Source organism: Gossypium hirsutum, chromosome A07, assembly GCF_007990345.1.
Source record: "Gossypium hirsutum isolate 1008001.06 chromosome A07, Gossypium_hirsutum_v2.1, whole genome shotgun sequence".
In the NCBI taxonomy this organism is placed as follows: domain Eukaryota; kingdom Viridiplantae; phylum Streptophyta; class Magnoliopsida; order Malvales; family Malvaceae; genus Gossypium; species Gossypium hirsutum.
In genome coordinates this window covers 35567103-35580998 of record NC_053430.1, presented here as the reverse complement: position 1 = coordinate 35580998, position 13896 = coordinate 35567103, and the positions used below count along the sequence as shown (strand labels likewise).

The window sequence follows — 13896 nt, the reverse complement described above, 5'->3', positions numbered from 1 at the left end:
TGGTGAATGGGATGTCGTCCATTATGTTTTCAGATCGGATTCATCAAATCCTCCTTCAGGGTATGGATAACACCGTGATCTTAAAACTCTTAGGCCGTAACATTGGTTTTTCGATTTTGCAGAACAAAATTTATAGCATGTGGAGACCCATAGCAACTATCCATATGATGGATATTGAGAATGGCTATTTTTTAGTCAAATTCCAAAATAAGCTGGACTATGAAAAGGTACTCTCTGAAGGTCCGTGGACTATCTTTGGCCAATATTTCACTGTTCAACCATGGACGATGGCTTTCGATTCTACACAGGCGTACCCAAGTGTAGTGATGGCATGGATTAAGTTCCCTGCACTACCCAGTTATCTGTACAATCACAAAATCATTACAGAAATCAGAGAACTGGTGGGTAAAGTGGTCAAGTTAGACATGAACACCGATAGTAACGCGAATGGTAAATTTTCTAGGATGGCGGTGTATGTCAACTTAGAAAAACCATTGGTATCCCAAATATTGATTAATATTCGGAAACAACATGTATAATACAAATCCCTCTCTACAATATGTTTTCATTGTGGAAGGTATGGGCACGTTGACAACATTTGTAAATTCAAAACTTATGAGTCTACGGTTGAGGCGAACAGTTGTAAATTCAAAACTTCTGAGTCTACGGTTGAAGCGAACAGAGACTCGCCTGTGACAGAATCGGAAAGTCAAAAGGTGAACATTGTAGAATCGAAGAAGAAAGATGGTAACTTCGAACCCTGGATGATTGTCGAAAGAAAAGCAAGGCGTAAATCTAGGGACAATATGCTGAAATCAACCGAAAATAAAGAGAGAGATAAGGATGGCTCCCGATTTGGTAGCCTAGAGAATAGGGATTTAATTAGAGAAACACAAAACAGGAATATGGCTGATTTGCGAAAATCTAAAAGAAAAGGTATCTTAATTGAGGATAATTGGAGGAAAGAATTGGGGAGCCAAATTAATGTTCAAGCTGGTTTTAATAAGGGAAATAGCAACAGTAAAACTAAAGAGTTGGGCCTCAAAAATGTTTCAGGCCCGATTATAAAAAAGAATAAAGATTTTATCTTTGGGTTACAATTCGGCCCACACAAATTCTAAAGGTACAATGCAGGGTTCAGATGCCCTTACCAATGGTTTGGGCCTTGAGGTGGTTTCGCCTATACAGGCCTGGACACTTGTGGACCGTTAGGGCCAGACAAAAGTTCAGCGGGGTACTGTTGGAGCTGGAAGCAGTGGTCGAACCCTTGCAGTGGTGGAGTTCAGTTTTGAGCAGGTCATCGTTGAAGAGGATTTACAAGCTGCAAAGGAGCCCGAAATACACCGATCTAATTCACCTTCAAAGGAGTTGGACAGAGGCGAGGTTGTGGTGGACGTAGGAAGCTTGGATTCCGGCAGGTATTCAGCAGTAGTATTTTTAGAAAATAAAGAACATTTGCCCACAAGTAGTTCCTCGGCTCCACTAGGAAATTTTGATTCGGGCAAGGGGATGAGAATTAGAGGGAAAAACAGCAAGCAAAATAAGAGCCTCCATGGTAGTAACGTGTGTTTCAAAAACCATGGCTCTCATCGTGTTTCTCTAAGGAAGTCCATGGAACTTTTGGCTGAAAACATTTCGGCTATCACCGAGGATAATGTTGAGTTTGAAATGCTAACTGGAAATGTTGAGCAAATGGAGGGGTTAAATATCCCTAGACAGTAAAGCTGTCAAAATTTGTTGGTTGTTATCTTTTTGTTTTTTATTTTTATTTTTATGGGCTTTTGCAATTTTAGTGTTTTGTCTTCTATTTTATTTTTACATATTTTATTTTGATGGATCCTAACCTTAAAATTTTTTCGTGGAACTGTTAAGGGTGTCATGGCAAGAAATTCATACGAGCTTTTCGAGAATACAATTCGAAACATAGCCCAAATATTATCTGCTTGGTTGAACCAAGAGTAAGCGGTAAAAAAGCCAATTTTATTATTGAGGAATTACGCTTTAAGTTTTCTCATCGGGTTGAAGCTGTTGGATTTTCAAGAGGCATTTAGGTGGGATGGAAGGACTCTGTCCGAATTTATATTATTCAGAGCCATCCTCAATTTATTTTTCTTCGGGTTGATATGTTTAGTACTAACAAGTCTATTCTTATTTCTTTTGTTTATGGTAGCCCTGACAAGACGAAACGAAAGCTCTTTTGGGAAAGGTTACATTCTGTTTCCCCAACCCAAACTACCCCTTGGCTAATCATGGGAGACTTCAATGCTATCTTATCTTCTTTAGATAAGAGGAATCCCTTTAATATAGGGAAACAGTGTGAATTCTTTAGTAACTTTGTTGGCTCTTGTGCTTTGCAGGATCTAGGGTTTTGCGGACCCTCTTTTACTTGGCAACGAGGTAGTACTTTTTTAAGATTAGATCGAGCACTTGGAAATGACGAATGGATGATAACTTTTTCGCAGTGTTTAGTTCAACACCTTACTCATATTAAGTCGGATCATTGGCCTCTCTTACTTTCCACTATTGGATCATTGGCCTCTCTTACTTTCCACTAACTTAAACTTTGCTACTTCTAAAGGATGACCTTTCCGGTTCTTAGCAGAATGGATGCACCATAACACTTTTCCCACCTTTTTTAGAGTTTTGCAGGTAATATGGTTGATACTCTTAATAATTTTACTTCTTCGGTTAAAATCTAGAACAGGAATGTGTATGGTTTTTTGTGCTCATAAGCGAATTCTTATGCGTTCGCTAAATAATATCCAGAAGGCCATTGGTCACTTTCCATCTAATCAGTTAGCTCAGAAAGAGTTGGAAGTTCGAGATGGGTTGGAAAATGTTCTTGATCATGAAGACTTACTATGGAAACAGAAGGCTTGTTGTGATTGGCTTCATTTGGGAGATAGAAACACGAAGTTTTATCATAGTCACACGGTCAGGAGAAGGAAATTCAACCGTATTTCTACTTTACGTATAGATGGTGGGGATTGGTGCTCTGGTCAAGATGTCTTGCAGGCTAAGGTGGTGGAATTTTTCGAAGGACTTTATGGTGAGATCCCCCTTACTTTTAGAGGTATGCCTAATTTTGGTTTTCTAGACTCTCCACTTCAAAGGTTTCTTTTTTGGAAGCTGATGTCACCAATGAGGAAATCAAAAGGGCATTATTTGATATGGCACCCCTTAAAGCTCCTGACAGTGATGGGTACCATGCTCTATTCTTTCAAAGTCAGTGGGATACTCTTGGTGGTGATGTGTGCCAATGGGTCAAAGAGGTTTTTGCTGGAAGACAGATTGAACAAGAGCTGAATAATACATTGATTGTTCTCATTCCTAAAAAAGAGAATCCTGAAGATTTCAGCCAATTCTGACCTATTAGCTTATGCTCGGTGCTGTACAAGTTGGTTATGAAAGTAATCACAAATAGGTTTAAAGTGATTTTTTCAAAATTGATCTCACAAGAACAAGCTGGTTTCATAGCTGGTCGGAATATATCAGATAACATAATCATTGCACAAGAAGTCATTCATTCAATGTGGTGTAAGCGAAAAGGGAAATATTAGATGGCCGTAAAGTTAGATTTGAAGAAAACGTACGATAGATTTAGTTAAAAGTTCATTGCTACCTCGTTGAAGGCGGCCAAGATTCCTACCTTTCTGCAAAAAGTAATTATGTCAGCCATATCTTCGTCTTCAATGCAAATCCTCTGGAATAGAATGCCTATTCGCAAGTTTAAACCAATTAGAGGAATTCGTCAATGATGCCTTCTATCGCCGTATTTGTTTGTTTTTTGCATGGATTGGCTATGGCATATTATTCGAACGGAGATGGAGGTTGGTAACTGGAATCCTATTCGACTATCTCGGAATGGCCCTCTGGTCTCACACTTATTTTTTACTGATGACCTAGTTGTCTTTGGTAAAGTGCATCTTGATCAAGCAAGGTTGTTAGAGTCCATCCTTAATCAGTTTTGTGAAATCTCGGGCCATAGAATCAGTGTTAAGAAGAGTAATATCTTCTTTTCCAAGATCACTCCAAGAGATATCCAAAATAAAATTATTCAATTTTTCGAATTTCAGGAAGTTCAGAATTTAGGTAAGTATTTGGATGTCCCTCTCCTTCATGAGAGGGTTATCAAATATACGCTGAGTTTTGTTGTTGATAAGGTCAGGCAGAAATTGCAGAGTTGGGATGCAAGGAGGTTATCTATGACCGGGAGAATCACTTTGGCACAGTTAGTTCTTCTTTCTATTCCCATTTTTTTATGTAATTGATGATGATCCCTAGAGGTGTGTGCTTAGAGATTGAGAAGCTGGTCAGACAGTTTATCTGGGGTCTTACTGAGGGACATTTCAAAATGTCACTTGTAGGGTGGGACTCTATTTGTCAGCCTAGAGCTCGAGGTGGTCTTGGATTTAGATACTTAGATAATCAAAATAAGTCTTTTCTCATGAAAATTGGGTTTAGCCTTATTTCTAAAAGCGATGCTCTTTGGGTTAGGGTCCTCTGCTCCAAGTATAGATGGAAAGAGCAGCTCCCAGAGTCAATTAGCAGGAATCAATGCTCCTATTTATGGAGATCCCTTTCTAAGATTTGGCCGTTATTCCGAGATAACCTTATTTGGTCTATTGGAGATGGTGCTACTGTTCGATGTTAGAAGGATCCTTGGATTCCTGGTATGGGTCCTTTAATCTCTAAAATTCCTTCTTATACTAACCTTGATCTAAATTGTTGTGTTAGGGAGTTTGTCAATTTATATAGAACCTGGAATTTGGAGATGTTCCAAATTTGGCTACCTGAAGATGTGATTTGTAGGATCATTAGTATTCCTCCCCTACATCCTGAGTTTGGTTCAAACAGGGTAATTTGGGCTCGGCCAACCTCAGGAGCTTTTTCGATTCGTAGCGCTTATTGGGCCTTAAAAGAGCCTGCACGGAATACTTCTAACAATCAATGGAAGGCTATATGGAAATATCCGGGACCACAAAGAGTAAGAGTCTTTATCTGGTTGGTGTATAAGCAAAGATTACTTACTAACAAGGAGCATGTGAGAAAGGGGATTGGTCATTGTACTTCGTGTGCTTTATATGGAAATGCGAATGAAAACTTAGCTCATGCCCTCCGAGATTGCTCCTTTGCGAAGGAAATGTGGATTCTTGTACTTCTAGACCAACTTAAACAAAAGTTCTTTTCTTCTTCTTTTCCTTTTTGAGTTTCACTTAACCTTTGTTTCCTTGAAAGGTTGCAGGATAGTAGACTCTCTTGGCCTTGTATATTTGGATTAATTGTGTGGCGTATCTAAAAAAATCGAAACCTGTTTATTTTCCAGAATCTTTCCTGGTTAGCAACTGAGGTGGTTAAGAACTCTAGTTGCTGGGCTCGACAATACAAAGCACGCATGTGATCTATTAAAAGGAATAATACCAGATCGAGTTCGACAAATATATTGGATAAATCCTGGGTTTTTCTATCCATAGATTGAGCTATGGGTAGAGATTCTAGATATGCTTCTTTAGGGGGTGTGGCTAGAGACTATGAAGGAATTTGGATAGTGAGATTCTCTCATTTTTTAGGAGTTTGCTCTCCGTTTGAAGTTGAAGTTTGGGGTATCCTTGATGGAATACTCATTTTGCTTAATAAGGGATTCAGGCAAATCTCGATATTGACTGATAGTCTTGAAGTTGCTCAAGTCTTGTTTGGCTTGGATTTGGAGGAATCCGGAATTACTGTTCTTAAAAGGACTTAGCACATCATGAAGGCAGAGGAAAGTGGAGGATTACATATATTCCAAGAAATCGTAATTTGGTGGCAGATCGTCTTTCTAAACTTGGCCTTAGTTGGAAATCAAGCTTACAAGTTTTGAATGAAGCTCCTAAAGAAGTTATTGATTTTTTACAGGAAGATAAAGATAATGGTTGTCTTATGTAGTTGATTTATTCAATTTTCTCTCATTAAACGATAGTATTAAAAGAAAGAAAATAAAAATAATCGAAAAAAAATATTACTTAAGGTAGCTTTGTTATGATGAAAAGTGATAACTTTTTAGGAAATTTAATCAATTGGAAAGTGATTCCAACGTTTGATATGCCAAAATTTATTTATTTTTTTTGAATCTAACTTTCTATTGGGAGTTACTTTCCCAATAAACACGACAATGTAATTCCCATGATAAAATGTAAGAAGTTATTTTCCTGTGTACTATTGGAAAGTTAAGAAAAAAATATTAAGACAAAATTAACCCTATTTTATATTGGTTTAAGGTATTTTATATTAAGAAAAAATTAACCTTATTTTGTATTGGTTACTTTCCCAACTACAAATTTGATTTAGCACTTATATTTATATGAAATACTTATTATTTTTCATTGAATACAAGCAGAATTGTTCCATTTAAATTGTGTAGGAATTGTAGGTTAGACCGCCTATAGTTCTATATTTCTATGATTTAATTGTTTGTATTTTGTTTAGAGAAATACTTGGAATCAACCTTTATATATATATTCCTATAGGTTAGCATTTAACTAAAAAGAATGTGATTTCATTTTTTTAATTTAATACAAAAACAATTTTTATATATACTTTATATATGCATTATTATACTTAATTTGAAACAATTTTGCTTTCAATTAAAATTAATATTTAAAAACTATCAATTAAAATTTATTATTAAATAGTTAATCAAAATATTTGTTAAGAATAAAGTTTATTATAAAAAATTAAATATATCGATGCTATCTTTTATTTAATAATGGTAAATTCATAAATTATCATTATATTCTTAGAAAAGTGTTTAGTGACCTAAATATGACAGTGTAACTTTCCTGAAATTTTAATCAATACCTTCCAATTAATACAAAATATTGTAAAATAACTTTCTCAGCAATCACATGAATCATAACATGGGAGGGCACCAAATATTACCTAAGTGATAAGTAGCTCCTTATTTACTTATCATTTTCCACATCTTTTTCATTTAAAATATTCTATCATTTGTTTATTTTATTATAGATTATTCATGGTTGTAATACCTTAAACCCGGTCTGGACATTATGGCCGAATCTAGAGATGTCACAAAGAAGGGTTTTGAAAACGGAGTCATTACGATAAATCATTTCAGTTTTATGCTCATATTCGTTTATGTCTTTTGTCGAAAACGTCATTTGATTAATTTATTTTCCAAAATGTTATTTACAGCGGAAGTCATAGAAAATGTTATTTTTTGAGAAGTCCAATTCGTAAATTTTGGAAAACCTTTGTTTTAGTAAAAACCATGTTTTTGATATCCATCGTAAAATAAAATGCAAAAAATGAAAATCCCAAAATAAAATCAAACAATCCAAAGAGTCCAATTAATACAAAACTCCCAAAAATAATCCTTAAATTATATAAAAACCAATACTTAAGTCAGTTTACGAACTCGTGGTCACCGTGAGGCTCCGTCACACCGATCTGCCTAAATCTATGGATTACCTGAACATAACAGACAAACAGATGTGAGTTTTCGTAAACTCAATGTGTAATCCCAACAGAATTAGACATGCTATTCATAAAGATATCACATAAACAGTCAGATTTAGGTTCATATTTGGATTTAAGTCCTTTATAGATACAGATACAGATAACAGAATTAGATATGCAGAACAAATATACAAAATCCCAACTCCCATCCTCTATACACCAGCTCTGACCATCCCATCACACCATGTAGAGTTAAAAACACCCACCCATCCCTACACACCATGTTGTATCAATACGACACATATCAAACAATATGCAGCCAAACTGCTAGAGTATAGGCGAAGGTCGCCATGCAGAACACTTCCTCCACATATACAAAACCCACCCCAGTCACAAATACAGATATACAGATACAGTAATCCCATGCATAACATGCTCATAAACGGATATCATATAAAAATAGTTAACAGGATAATCAGACATGCATAACAGTGTCCAACTCAGAACAAAATATCAGATCTCACATGATTTTAGGGTTTGGTTAGTCCTTACCGACCCTGCGATAGGCCCTCAGTCGATCAGAACGACCCGTGTGACCGTAAGAAAAATTATAGAATTATGGGTCCACACGCCCGTGTGGCCCACATGTCCATATTTTTCAACGAATTATTAAATAATGCCTAAATCATTGCACTTTAAGTATCATATATATTACAATGTCTAAGACTACAAGCTGACGTGGACAACTTTTATTGATGCCACGTGGATAACTAATTTTATTTGAACTATCATGATTATTAAAGAAAAAATATCCTTTTATTTATTTTTAAAAAAAAAAGATATTAAAAGATTTTGAAATTAAAATTATGATTTATCACAACATTGTTTAAATATTATTTGAATTGATATTGTAACAAACAAGAACACAATGAGTAGAATTACTTTGAAAAGAAATATATTATACAAGTTTAGAAGAGCCTTCCTATGCCACCAATTTGACTATGTTGTCACCCAAAACGTCTTTCACGTTACAAACGAAATCGTATTCAACTACCGCTACGCAATCAAATGCGGAGGATAAAATTGCAAGCACACCATTATATTTGCGTTTAGAAAGTTTAGGATTTAACGTAGAGGGGTGAATTAAGTCTTAACTTGATTAGTATAAATATTTTTATTAATGTAGAAGGATGTGGGTTTGAATGTACTAAAATATATTATCCTTCTATTTATGATCAAAACTTATAATTAAATTATTCAAAAACAATTCAATACGGAAAATAAAATTACAACAAGGATCTTTCGTATTGTGCTCCACATTGAACAATTTCATATTTGAAATAATTAAAAAGTGAACAATTAATTTTAGTTATTAAAGAGTAAAAATCCTTTTAAAAGTTTACCAGATATAGATTACAATTAAATGATTTTCACCCTAAAGTTTTTAAACAAATAACATATTTTGTCCCGAAATAATTTATATATTTATAATTATTCCACATAAATATTCATAAATCTATCAAATTAAAATTACTTTGTAGACACTCAATTTTGCCCGGGCCTAGAAATAAGTCCAAAAATAATAAACCCCCCAAGAAAAAAAATGAAGTCTAAGTTCAGTCTAGAATTACAAATATAATTTGGCTCGATCAGAATGGCCTATTATTTGAAAAGATTTAAGGCCCATCTACAAGTTTGACTCATATGGAAATATAATCTTCAATGATATGTAATCTTAGATGTGATATGGAATCTTAGATATGATACAATCTTAGATATGATTGCAATCTTAGTTATGATACAATCTTAGATATGATTGCAATCTTAGATATGACACAATCTTAGATATGATTGCAATCTTAGATATGATATACAATCTTAGAAGATATGATTTTGTAATCTTGGAGATTTAATTTGTAGATATCCTTTAATCTTAACCGTTGATGTAATTGATCTGTACCGTTGGATTTGGGGAGGCTCAACTATAAATAGAGGCCTTTCCCCTCATTGTAAAACAACTTGACTTCACTTGAGTTTTGGGAAGCAATAAGAATTCTTGAGAGCATTCACTCAAATTTCTCTCCCTCTTGCGTTCTTATTTTCTACGGTTTGTTCTTATTTATTCTTTGTTCATCTTCGTTTTCAACCTTTTTATTTAATCCCCATCTCCTTAATTTTTTTAATTCTCTTTTATATTTTATTTTTTAATAATTTTAGTATTTATATCAAATTATTTTTTTATTAAATTCTATATTATTCATTGTTTTAAAAAATATATTTCATTTAATTGAAAAAGTTTTTTCTTAAATAAGGCAATGTTTGGTGTTTAGAAATTCGGAATATAGTGCCCTAACATGCTGGGTTGCGATTTTTTCATTTGACTAAATAACCAAATATCCTTTTAATAAAATTTCAAAATCATGAGATAATTTTAGTTACGAGGATTTAAAACATCGTGTCCTAACATGCTGGATGTGATGTTTGTATACTTTCGGAACAAAGGAATCCCAAGTTTCAACTTTAAATTGTTCAAGTTTTAAAATCTTTTTAAATTTTCGACATTAGGACAATAAATAATCAATTCGGTACCAATTTTGGGCGTTACGAGGGTGCTAATCCTTCCTTGTGCGTAATCGACTCCCGAACCTATTTTCTTGAATTTCGTAGACCAAAATGTTTTATAAAGGTGATCCAATCACACCTAAAAAGGTTGGTGGCAACTCCCATTTTCATTTTTCAAAAAGTCGAACCCCGTTTTTAAAACATCCCTTTAAAAAAATGGTTTCGACATACCTAATATTGAAGTCAAGGTTGAACAACTATTTACAATCCTATGGCATTATTACATTAAAAGTTATCAGTTGACAATCAACTTTTTATTTCAAATATTAAAGTGAATGTTTGAGGAATTATTAAATTATTGGATGGACCCAAATAATGATGACTAAATGCAACATATGATTTTTCTTAATAAGAAAATGCACATATGTTCATATTTTCTGGACTATTTTGTAAATTTATTAATAAACTTTTGTTTATCAAACATTTATTTATTTATTTTTGTTAAGGTAGAGTTTGTTTGTAATTTTTTTTGTAATAATATTTAAATACAAATATTTTACATGATTTTGTATTAATATTTATTTATTTTTATTAATATATACAATCAATCTATACGGATAAAAATACTAATATTGCAGTAAATTATTCAAAAATGTGTATCAAGATGATAATTTATTTTAAAATATTGTCATTCTAATTGAAATAAGCACCTCTTTTCAATTTATTACATGGTCTATAGGATGCAAGTGGCTTTTTAAAGTGAAAAAGATGCTAGATAGGATAGTGGATCAATATAAGGCACGACTTGTTGCTGAGGGATACTCTCAACATGTTAGCTCTGACTTTGCGGATGCATTTAATCCCATGGTTTGAGCTAATTCAATTCAGATAGTGCTCATTGTTGTCGTGATGAATGGATGGTCCCTGAGATAGATAGATGTCAATAATGTTTTTCTTAATGTTATATTGAATGAAGAAATATATATGGATCAACCTTCTAGATTTGAGGTTCAAGGAGCTAATGAAGAACAACCTATTTGCAAGCTGAATAAGGCACTGTATCGGCTTAGGTAAGCGCCTTAAGCCTGGTTTGATACTTTTAGGAGGTATCTTATTGAACAACTTGGTTTTAAAGCTTCAAAAGTTTATCCTTCATTTCTTATTCAATCTTCTTTAAGATCTTATCTTTTTCTAATGGCTTATGTCGATGACATAGTTCTTACTGGAAACTCAACTACATAATCAGTGAGGTAGTTAACCAGCTACACAGTAAGTTATCACTCAAAGATCTTGGTAATATTCATTTTTTCTTGGACTGAGGTTCATCAAACACCCATGGGTTGTTTTTCACTCAAAAAAAGTACATCTTTAACACCCATCGGTTGACCTAATTGTTGGTTCCGAGCTACATGATGTCACATTATTTGACAGAGTAACTACAGTCAAATACGCAACAAATAATCATACATATATGAAATTAAGTGTCCATCACATTCAAATAATATTAAACAATCAATTCTAATTCTTAATTAAGCTTACGAAAGCTTTTTCGCCAACTCAAACTTTCGTCAACTCGAACTCGAAATAGGACCAAATTGAAAAGTTTTAAAAGTTTAGAGTCAATGTCGTGATGTCATCTATTCCACGTCGTGACATCGCTAAACAATCTATCACATCATGATTTTAGGCCACTCGATGTCCCGACGTCAGCTATTGTCAGTTGACGTTGTGAACCCTATTTTTAGTAAAAATGAACCATTTTGGTACCTATTTCAATTGCTTCCAACCAAAAATTCAATTTATCAATATTTATTTATTTCATACCATAATGAAACATGCCATTTCACTTCAAATTCATGCACAATACACCATTACATATCACAAACATGACATAAAAACATACCATTATTAACTAGCTACCTAATAGCTCTTTTATTTACTTCATCCTACTAATATAAATTAGACATTGCTAATTAAAGCATTAACCAAATCACTTGCCATGAACGAGATGCAAAATCTTTATATACCAAATTCATCAAGACTTATACATTAAGGGTTACACCAAAACACTTATATTACATTCCAGAACCCTAGGTTCAAAATGATTGAATAGCTACTGATACTGTAAGAGTCCATTTTTAGTGAAATCGGAACAGTGGTTTCAGGACCACAAATCTAAAGTAGAAATATTTATTTTATCATTATTTTAATGTCTACAGCATGATAGTAGAGTCACATGAAAATTTTGTTTAGAAATTTTACCGTTTGTATGCTTAATTTAATAAAAAAGACTAAATCGCGTAAAGTGCAAAAGTAGGGTTCTAATAGCTAGAGGTGTCTAATAGCTATGTAAACTTAAAGTGGAGGTCCTTATATGGTAATTAGACCATTTTTATAGTGATTGGACATTTATGGACACTAAATAGATGTTTTCAAAGGTTAATTACTAAGGTTAAATTAGCAATTTTATAAATAAACTTAGTAAAATAATGAAAACAAAAGTTGTCATCTTCCTAAGTGCATCTTCAACCGAAAATAAGAAGCAGAAACCTCCATTTTTGTGCTTTTGAAGTTTCAAAAGTAGCCCCCTTGCATGTAAGTGCATTTTCGACTCGTTTTTAATGATTTCTATGTTTTTGGAGTCGTTGTAGCTTAATCTAGCTAATCTAGGGGCTAATTTGTGAAACTGCTAAATATTAGGGTTTTACCGTTGGTGAATGTGTATGTGTTTTGATGTTTGATGATAGAAAATGAATGATTGTTGTTAGATAAACAAGTTCTGTAAAGTGATTTTGGTTGAAAAAGTCAAATAGGGATTAAATTGAGAAATGTGAAAATTATGTGGTAAATGTGTGAAATAATGAAATGGATTGGCTACTATGGGTCTATATATAATTCGGCTAGCATGCGTGTGGGTTAAATTGAATGAATTTGCATTTTTATGAGCTAGGGACTAAATTGTAAAGTAGTCAAATGTTTAGGGGCAAAATGGTAAGTTTTGCCATAGTATGAAATTGGATTGAATTGAATAGAATAAATATTAAAGTGGTTAAATTTGATTATATAGATCAAGAAAATCCACGTTTGGAATTAGATCGGGGGAAAAACAAAGTAGTAGATTGATCGGTCGATTTTCTCTGTATTAATTCAAGGTAAGTTCGTATGTTAATAAGCATTAAATAATTGTGTGATAAATGCTTTAATATTGTGTTTTTTACGAATACAATTTCACGGATATACTTGACGAAGATTTGGCAACGTATGATATCCCGGTTGAACCGTAGGAATAGATAGGATACGAATGACATGTCATTAAGGGTTACCGTGTTTTGGGTACTGGTCCTGTATGTTCTATTAGTGGCTGAGTTTTTTGGCATGTGTTGTGGTTACTTGTCAGCTTTTGTGAGCAGCACCGTGTAGCTACGTCTTGACCGTCAACTTGTATTAACAGACCTAGTGATAGCTTGAGAGTGAGCATTTATATGAGATATGAGATTGAGATGGTTTCAACCATGTATTGAAACTTAGTGTGTGAGATTCCCTAGTATCCGATATTATTCCAAATGGTTCAAAGGGAACGGTGATATTATGAGAGTACATGAGTTCGATATGAACCGATACAGGTATATGGAAATTGAATTTATGAGATTTGTGATTTCATAATTATCTTTGTTGGTGGTTATTTGTTAAGCTAATGACACTAAATTGAATTGCATTATGATTTAAATTACTTACTTAATTGTGGTTGATTGGTAAGTTATATTTGCAGATATACAAACTTACTAAGCTTAATTAGTTACTTTGTTTACTTTTCCATGTTTTATAGTAATTCGGAAGCTTGCTTGTTTTGGAAGTTGTCGGAGATTTCATCACGCTATC

The 13896-nt window shown here is 33.5% G+C and overlaps 1 long non-coding RNA gene across 1 annotated transcript; it reads right to left on the bottom strand.

Annotated features, from left to right (window-relative positions):
* Positions 1–477: 477 nt before the first annotated feature.
* LOC121231897 (uncharacterized) lies at positions 478–1796 on the bottom strand. The gene is made up of 2 exons (XR_005930048.1): positions 1152–1796; positions 478–760 (listed from the first exon to the last, which is right to left on the bottom strand). It is a non-coding gene; the product is annotated as an uncharacterized lncRNA (long non-coding RNA).
* Between the last annotated feature and the right edge of the window lie 12100 nt (positions 1797–13896).